Genomic DNA, 9,858 nt, shown 5'->3' with positions numbered 1-9,858 from the left:
GGTCGGCCGGGGCAGTCAGGTTTGTGGATTTTGGGCAGGAGGTAGAAGTGGGTGGTGCAGGGTTGTGGGACTATGAGGTTGGAGGCAATGGATGGGAGGTCCCCTGAGGTGATGAGGTTATGGACGGTCTGGGAGATGATGATTTTGTGGTGGGGGGTGGGGTCATGGTCAAGGGGGCAGTAGGAGGAGGTGTCCGCGAGCTGGCGTTTGGCCTCAGCGGTGTAAAGGTCGGTGCGCCAAACTACTTGGACTAAGGGGGACAGGACGGTGCTCTGTCCACATGCCCTTTACTTTTATACCCATTATGACATCACAATATTTCTTACAATAGATTTGGTCCTACGTTGCCAAAACCATCAGATTTAAACTGAAGAAGTTTTTGGTACCTAAGTGCCTGGTTCAAATTGATTAGCTAAATTCAGAAGCCTGTTGCCTTGGTTAAAAACTGCTGCTTGGGCCTGCTAACAGTACGGCCTTTCGATACAAAATGCTTCAGCTCGGGTGCTCTCTGTGTACTTGCAAACCTCCAACCTGCTGCTCACAGACATCCATTTTAATCTCTAAGCACAGAAAAACACCATGCAATGCTTCGACCCCCTCTCCCCTGCTAGCATTTTGCACACACCAAATTCTAACTTCCTGCCTCCCAATCTACAATTACTCTACTCAACTTTGCAACACTGTGTTCTGCTGAAGTTATATTCTTAACAGCAAATTGTTTATGTTTTTTGTTTAAGTTATAAACTTGGTGTCCAGGATCTGTTATTTGTAAACTCTGGTTGGGAATAATGAAGCAATTCAGAGTCACTTCATGTTTTAATATCACTCTGTTGTAAATCCAGTGAAGTGGCTTGCTATCCTTGCGTCATTATAGCACTAAATCAAAATGCTTCAAGAACCAGAGCAGGCTTCCTTTGGCATTGTAACAATTCTGTGAATTTAAATACTGTAATATCCAAGAAATTAATGCTTTTATTAATATTCATTTGTTGTATGTGGGCATGGCTGACCAGACCAGCATTTATTACCCATCCCCAATTACCCAGAGGGCAGTTAAGATTTAACCATATTGCTGTGGGTCTGGACTCACATGTAGGCCGGGTCAGGTGACATCAGTTTGCTTCCATAAAGGACATTAGTGAACTAGATGGGTTTTTACGAAGTTCAACAGTGGTCATATGGTCATCATTAGATTAGCTTTTTATTCTAGTCTTTTTTAATGAATTCAAATTTCATCAACTTAAATTTTAATTCATGCCATCAGAACGTTACCTTGACATTACCACTACACTCCTATCTTTATGTGTTGTGACTTTGCGTTTAATGAAGATTTGATTATTATTGATGATATTAACAAATTCTTCTCATTCTGCTTCTGTGGGGAATGTTCAGATACCTTGTGTATCACCACAAATACAGATTATAAATACACTGTTACCACATGTCAGCATTACCTAATTGATCTAGTGAGAGTGAGAACTTTGACGAGCTGGGATACGATCTTGACCCGATCAAGATTGATGAAGTTGATGTGCTGGAAATTTTGGAAAACATTAGGATTGATAAGTCCCAATGGCCAGACCAGATTTATCCTAGGCTGCTCCGGGAAGTGAGAAAGGAGGTTGCTAAGCCGCTAGCGAGGATATTTGCCTCCTCACTCTCTATGGGAGTCATACCAGAGGATTGGAAGGGGGCAAATGTTGTTCCTCTTTCGAAGAAGGGTAATAGGGAAATCCCTGGCAATTACAGACAAGTCAGTCTTACGTCTGTGGTCAGCAAAGCTTTGGAAAGAATTCTGAGGGATAGGATTTATGACTATTTGGAAAAACATAGTGTGATTAAAGGCAGTCAGCATGGCTTTGTGAGGGGCAGGTCATGCCTCACTAATCTTATTGAGTTCTTTGAGGAGGTGACAAGACCGGTCGACGAAGGTCAAGCAGTGGATGTGGTGTATATGGACTTCAGCAAGTCATTTGATAGGGTTCCCCATGGTAAGCTCATAAAGTCAGGAAGTATGGGATACAGGGAGATTTGGCTGTCTGGATTCAGAATTGGCTGGCTGACAGAAGGCAGAAAGTGGTTGTAGATGGAAGGTATTCTGCCTGGAGGTCAGTGTTGAGTGGGGTCCTGCAGGGGTCTGTTCTTGAGCCTCTGCTCTTTGTAGTTTTTATAAATGACTTGGATGAGGAGGTTGAGGTGTGGGTTAGTAAATTTGCAGAAGACGCAAAGGTTGGAGGTGGCTTTTGACAGTATCGAGGGCTACTGCAGGCTGCAGCATGACATAGACAGGATGCAGAGATGGGCTGAGAAATGGCAGATGGAGTTCAACTTGGGTAAATGCGAAGTGATGCATTTTGGAAGGTTGAACTCGAATGCTGAATATATGATTAAAGACAGGATTCTTAGTAATGTGGAGGAACAAAGGGATCTGGGTGTGCAAGTACGTAGATCCCTCAAAGTTGCCACCCAAGTGGATAGGGTTGTTAAGAAAGAATATGGTGTTTTGGCTTTCATTAGCAGGGAGATCGAGTTTAAGAGCCGCAAGGTTTTGCTGCAGCTCTACAAGTCCCTGGTGAGACCACACTTGGAATATTGTGCCCAGTTCTGGTCGCCCTACTATAGGATAGATACAGAGGCTTTGTAGAGGGTGCAAAGAAGGTTTACCAGGGTGCTGCCTGGACTGGAGGGCTTGTTTTATGAAGGAAGGTTGAATAAGCTTGGACTTTTCTCTCTGGAGAGAAGGAGGAAGAGAGGTGACCTGATCGAGGTGTACAAAATAATGAGAGGAAATAGATAGAGAGTAGTAAGGGTATGGAATGCTTTGCCTGCATTGGTAGTAGATTCGCCAAGTTTAAGTACATTTAAGTCGTCATTGGACAGGCAAATGGATGTACATGGAATAGTGTAGGTGGGATGGGCTTCAGATTAGTATGACAGGGCGGGCAACATCGAGGGCCGAAGGGCCTGTACTGCGCTGTAATGTTCTATGTTCTATGTTCAATTCCCAGAGACTTTTCCCCAGGGCAGGATTGTCTAGTATGAGGGGTCATAGTTTGAAGATATTAGGAGGAAGGTATAAAGGAGACGTCAGAGGTAGGTTCTTTACACAGAGAGTTGTGAATGCATGGAATGTGTTGCCAGCTGTGGTGGTGGAAGCAGAGTCACTGGGGACGTTTAAGCGACTGCTGGACATGCACATGAATAGCAGTGAGTTGAGGGATGTGTCGGTTAGGTTATTTTTACTTTAGGATTAATCCTCGGCACAACATCGTGGGCCAAAGGGCCTGTTCTGTGCTGTACTTTTCTATGTTCTAATGAAAGGGTAGCCCCCAAAAATAAACAAAAACCTCTTCAGAGGAGCCCTGGAAATTGAAACAATATTCTGACCTTTGTCTCTTTCCATTTATACACCACTCCTTGACCAGATTTTGTTTTTTGTCTCAAGATGGCCTTTCATGGCTTTGAATCTCATTGTGTTTGTTATGAATGAACAGCTGTGAATGTTCCATCACAGGGTATTATTTTACTGCAGGTTGTGGTTGAAGGTTAGGGCTTGAACCCATGAGTTTCTAACCGAGAAGCAACTGTGCTGTGCAAGGAGAACAGCAAGTTGAAACTGTGTAAGACAGAGGGATGCTGAGTAAGATGGAGACTGAGCAGAGAGCAGCTGCCTCACTCTGACCTTTGTCAGGCTACGTGTTGTCAAGTTACACTGACAGGGACAGTGCAATTTGTGAACAACTGGGGAAGCCTATCTTAAAACAGAATCATGATAAAATGTGGTACGACTTTGTTAATGCATTGAGTTATGTTTGGTCATACAGCAAGAATACAGAAGTAATATTAGGGTTACACAAATGTTCTGTTAATCTTATTACAAAGTCTGTAACATATGTGTTTTGGATCAGCCAGTCCATCTCAAGGTTATTTGAAAGGTGCCTATCCAACAACACCATTGCACCTAATTAAGATTCAGGATGTTTTTACAATAGCTTTTGTGAGTTCCGAGTTGTTGGGTAAATGCAGTGTGCATCAGTGACTTGATTGTTCCTTTAAGGCAAGATTGGAAGTTGCTGTGAATGACCTTGTCTATCAGCAAAGGCAGCACACAATGGTTTCACATGACACTGTGATTGCTGGCAATATTGTGAGTGAAACTCTGTGACCTTGACAGAGAGGGAGTGACCCTGACATTCACAAGGAGAAAAGAGTTGCTGTGATTACACTGAGGAGAGAAGGGAAGGGAAGGAGAGGGCCAACAGTGAACTGTGAACCCAGGTCTCCTGACCAATGATGTTGTCTGTCAGCGTGTTCAGAGGCAGGAAAACATCTGTCCAATTTATTCCCAGGTTGTGACTGGGAGAAAGCGATGGTGAGCTGCCATCCACGTGCTGGACAGACACTTTTTAAGGAGTATGAGCAGAGGCAAAATTAACTTCAAATTTAACTGGGCTGCTGAAACAGAAACAAAAACTGGGTGCCTGAGTTCATAATTCTGAAGGTGACAGGATAAGTTTAAAAAAACTGTTTAAATTTTTTTTATTTTTTTTACTTGCATTGGCTTAAATAGAGGAAGAGAGTATAAACTCCAGGTTGAAACGTTGTTCTTTATCTTACTGATATGTAACTCTCCTTTTATCCACATTGCACACTAATTCCCCAAAGAACACAAATAAATCAGTCCTAGTTTGCTTTTCCTTTCACAGAATCATGTTGACTCTTATCTGATTTCACTTGTGAGTTTTTTCATATCCTTCCTGTTTTAATCCGCTAAATAAGGTATAAGATACCCTCCTGCTGTTTCCCACCTCTGCCACCCCATGTTGAGTAACACTCGGAGGAAGCACTGAAAGTTGTGAGGGTACAAGAATATACTCTAGGTGGGGGATCTCAATGTCCACTTCAGGTCCTAGAATAACCTCCATTGTGTTGTGTGGCACTGTCACCATGCTAAATGGTACTGACGTTGAACCCATCTAGCAACTCCAGACTGGGCATCTATGAGGCGCTGTGGGCCATCAACAGCAGCAGAACTGTACTCCAGCACAATCTGTCACCTCATGGCCTGGTAAGACTATTTGTTTGCCCAACAGCATGAGCAGCAAGTGACAGACAGAGCTAAGTGATCCCATAACCACCAAATCAGACCTAAGCTCTGCAGTCCTGCCACATCCAATCGTGAATGGTGGTGGACAAATAAACAACTCACTGGAGTAGGACGCTCCACAAACATCACCATCTTCAATGATAGGGAGCCCAGGACCCCAGTGCAAAAGATAACACTGGAGCATTTGCAATAAATTTTTATCTAGAATTGCCGAGTGGATGATCCATCTCGGCCTCCTCCAGTGGTCCCCAGCGTCACAGATACCAGTCTTCAGGCAATTCCATTCACTCCCTATGACATCAAGAAATGGTTGGAGACACTGGATATTGCAAAGACTATGGGCCCTGACAATATTCACTAATAGTACTAAAGGCTTGTGCTCCAGAACTTGACGCTTCCCTGGCCAAGCTGTTCCAGTACAGTTTCAACACTGGCATCTATCTGACAAAGTGGAAAATTGCCCAAGTATGTCCTGCATTTCAAAAAGCAAGACAAATCCAACCAGCCAATTACTGTCCCATCAGTCTACTCTTGATTATCAGTAAAGTGATGGGAGGAGTCATCAACAGGGCTATCAAGCAGCACCTGCTCAGCAGTAACCTGCTCAGTGACCCCCAGTTTGGGTTCCCCCAGGGTCACTCAGCTCCTGACCTCATTCCAGCCTTGGGTCAAACATGGACAAAAGAGCTGAATTCCAGAGGGGAGGGGAGAGGGACAGCCCTTGACATCAAGGCTGCATTTCACTGAGTGTGGCATCAATAGGCCCTGGTAGACTGGGGGAAATGGGAATCAGGGGAAAGCTTTCCATTGATCATACCTGGCACGTAGGAAGATGCCTGTGGTGGGTGGAGCCATGGGAAATGTTGGATTATAGGGATAGGGTAGTGGGGTGAGTCTGGGTGGGATGCTCTTCAGAGGGTCAGTGTGGACTTCCTGGGACAAATGATCTGTATACACACTGTAGGGATTTTATGGAGATCAGTCTCTGCATGAGTTTTTCAGTGGTGTCTGAGGCCCAACCATTGTCAGCTGCTTCATCCACAAGGTCGAAAGTGCCACCTGTAGTTCCTCAGATGCTGAAGCTGTCCATGCCCAATGTAGCAAAACATGGACTATACTCAGGCTTGGGCTGAGGTGTAACAGGCTTATGTGCACCACACAAATGGCAGGCAATGGCCATCTCCAACAAGTGAGAATCTAACCCATTGCCCTTTGATATTCAATGGTGTAACTATCAATGAGACCCCCACTATCAACAGCGTGGAGTTAAACTTTGACCAGAAACCCAACTGGACTTGTCACATAAAAGTAGTAGCTACAAGAGCAGGTCAGAGGCTAGGAATTTGCAGGGAGTAACTCACCTCCTGACTCCCCAAAGCTCGTCCACCATCTATAAGGCACAAGTCAGGAGTGTGATGGAATACTCCCCATTTGCCTGGGTGGGGACAGCTCCAATGACACTTGAGACTATGCCCAGGACAAAGCAGCCCACTTGAATGGCACCATGTCCACAAACATCCACTCCTTCCAACACTGCTCAGTAGCACTGCAGAAATTCACCAATACTCCACAGACAGCACCTTCCAAACCGACAACTACTTCCATCCAGAAAAGACAAGGACAGCAGATACATGGGAACACCACCCCCTACAGATTCCCCTCCAAGCCACTCACCATCCTGACTTGGAAATATATCACCGTTCCTTCACTGTCACTGGGTCAAAATCCTGGAATTCCCTCCCTCAGGGGCAACTAGGGATGTGCAATAGATGCTGGTCAAACAAGCACCACACATAAACCATGAATGAATATTATTTAAAGCAAACAGCATCCAGCAATCTCACTTTGATCTTCTTCATCGTCAACCACCCATCCAATCATTGTGCCATGCTTCTCTCCCTAAATCTGAACACAAAATTCAACCCTTTTCTTAATCTTTCATAGCATGTGGTGGGTGTCACTAGTAAGGCTAGAATTTGTTGCCCATTTCTAACTGCCCTTGAACTGATTGGCTTGATAGGCTATTTCAGAGGGCAGTTAGGGGCCAACCATGATGCTGTGGGTCTGGAGTTACATGTAGGCCAGGTAAAGGATGGTAGATTTCCTTCCCTCAAGGCATTAGTGGGCCTAATGTAGTTTTACAACATTATGTCTTCATTGTCATCATTACTAAGAATGGTTTTCTAATACCAGATTTTACTAATTTAAATTCCATGAGGTATCAGGATAGAATTTGAACCCTGATCCCAGTGTATTATCATTGGCCTCTGTATTACTGATACATTACCCCATTACACTATTCAAGGGCATTATAGTTACAATATCATTAATCAATTCTCGTCTTACTTACATTGCCAGATCTAGAACGACTTGCTCTGCTTGGCTTGAGTATGTGGTCTTAGAAATTGTCCCAAAACACGCTATGAATGCAGCTTCCAGGTTACTATCACCCACCCATATGTAATTGGAAATCTCCCTTTTCTCACAAGCTCTCATTATTCCCTATTGTAAATGGCTTACAGTGTGCCACTATTCAAACATCTATTAACTAAATGCAAAAGGGATGTATACAAACCTCTTCCCATATAGATTTGAGAGCTCTTGGATAGAGCTCTCAAAGATAGTGGAATCAAGGGTTATGGAGATAAGGCAGGAACAGGATACTGATTAGGAATGATCAGCCATGATTATATTGAATGGAGGTGCAGGCTCGAAGGGCTGAATGGCCTACTCCTGCACCTATTGTCTATTGTCTATTGTCATATCTCAACAAATCCAGTAGTGTGGTGACTAGGGAAATGTGTATTGTTTTCCTCAAAATGTGAAGGTTTTGAGGAGAAATGATGTGTTTAAAATCATAAAGGGGTTTGATAAGTAGCAGGAAGATCTGAAACCAGAAGGTGTGGATTTAAGATCAGTGATGAAAATAACTAAAAGTGACATGAGATTTTTTTTAAATCTGGAAAAGTTGAGGTTATTTAGGTTACAAAGAAACAGGTTTAAATGGATGGACAGAAATATCGCAGGTGTGCAAAATGTAGGAAATAAGTTGATATGAACAACAGAAAGGCAGATTTAGAAGCTGTGGTGTCCAGAAAAATGCAGGTGGCAAAATGTACAAGTGAGGTGCTGCAGAGATCACTCAGCTGCTTCAAGCCTGCTTTATTTAATAAGATTGTTGATCGGACTGCAACCCCAACTCCACATTCCAAAAACCTCCAATTCCACATTACCTCCAATAATAATTCACTCTCTTTCTCATTCAGACTTTACCTGTCCCTTAAACAAAGTACCCCAAATACTCCGCTTTCACCAGCCTTTGAATATGAGTTCCAAAAACACATAACAGAGAATCTTATTCTCAATGTCTCCACAAAAGACATGGCCCCCTGGTTCAAACAGTAATCCTTACTTCGAGATGCTCCGACAAAAGAACACATCCTTTCCACGTTCACATTGTCAAGACCCTGTGTGTTAAGTTCAAAGCCCAGTCTATCCTTTTTTCCATAAAAGCAACCTGGAAAGTTGTGAAACCTGCGAATTTGAAAACCTGTGAAGGAAGATGATTGCTGTTGAACCATTTTTTTTATGAACGACTCTTAATACAGTATATCTTTTAAAAATATATTTTTATTAAAAATGGATTCTGATATTACAACAAATACAAAACAATATAATTCAAAACATTACAAAGAACAAGAAAAAACCAAACTGCACTAATGTACAAATGTATAAATTATATATAAAAGACAACTAAATATATAAATAAATAATAACAAATAACAACCAACTAATAATAAATAATAATAAATAATAGGGCTCAGTGAGACAGAACACTGGCACTCAGCCACCGAGAGCATTAATTTACACATATTCATACCTTCCCAGATCCCCCTCTCTGGGCATTAATCATTAACGGCTATATAAAATTCCTTACTAGTTTGGCAGACAGGTCTCATTCCTGAAGAAGGGCTTATGCCCGAAACGTAGATTCTCCTGTTCCCTGGATGTTGCCTGACCTGCTGCGCCTTTCCAGCAACACATTTTCAGACAGGTCTGTGTCCAGGTAGTCCAAAATGGGCTGCCATGTCTTATAAAAATTCTTAGTTTTATGATGCACCATCCTTGTAAGAAAATCCAAAGGGAAATGCTCCATAACAATCTTACACCAACCCGATAAACCTGGAAGATTTTCAGACACCCAACCCAGGACAAAAGTCTTTTCTTATGTGCATCCACAGGGAATACACTGGGCAGGCCAAGAAGAAGAGAAATCAGGTCCATCTGTACCCTTGTCCCCAGGATCTTCTCGATTACACTACAGCACTCCAGTATGTCCGGAGTCTACAGCAGGACCAGAGGTAATGAGTAAGTGTGCCCGTACTCGCTTTGCATGTGGGACATGTTGAAGATACTCCCACTTTAAATTTTGATGAACAATCTGGAGCCAAGTGGATCCTGTGGAAAATCTTCAACTGTAAAGCATGAGACCTATCGCAAATTGAGATCTTTCCCACGTTCTCCCAAATATCTTCCCATGTCTCAGAGGAGATTTTGACGCCAAACTCTAACTAACCAGCGCTCCTCAAATTTTCCAGAAGATTCCCCTGGCCTCAGAAACTACTCAGACGCCATTAGCCATGCGGCTGATGCAGCTGCCACCCCCACGCTGATTGATGATGTCACTTCCACCCCCAACATGGCCACACCCACAACCACTTCCACCCCTCACAATTCCTCATGCATCACAC

General features: G+C 43.2%; 1 long non-coding RNA gene across 2 annotated transcripts in view; it reads left to right on the top strand.

The window, feature by feature from the left end:
* LOC122557449 overlaps positions 1-9,858 on the top strand; it is a 41,440-nt gene that overhangs the window by 8,956 nt on the left and 22,626 nt on the right. The window contains exon 2 of one of the 2 annotated variants that reach the window (XR_006313835.1): positions 9,349-9,468. This is a non-coding gene — a long non-coding RNA (uncharacterized LOC122557449). Of the gene's footprint in view, positions 1-9,348; positions 9,476-9,858 lie in introns of both variants that reach the window. The other variant, XR_006313836.1, reaches the window with a different exon arrangement.

Source organism: Chiloscyllium plagiosum, chromosome 15 (assembly GCF_004010195.1).
Source record: "Chiloscyllium plagiosum isolate BGI_BamShark_2017 chromosome 15, ASM401019v2, whole genome shotgun sequence".
Taxonomy (NCBI): Eukaryota; Metazoa; Chordata; class Chondrichthyes; order Orectolobiformes; family Hemiscylliidae; genus Chiloscyllium; species Chiloscyllium plagiosum.
Note: the sequence above shows the minus strand (reverse complement) of the source record. Positions and strands in the feature narration are given on the sequence as shown.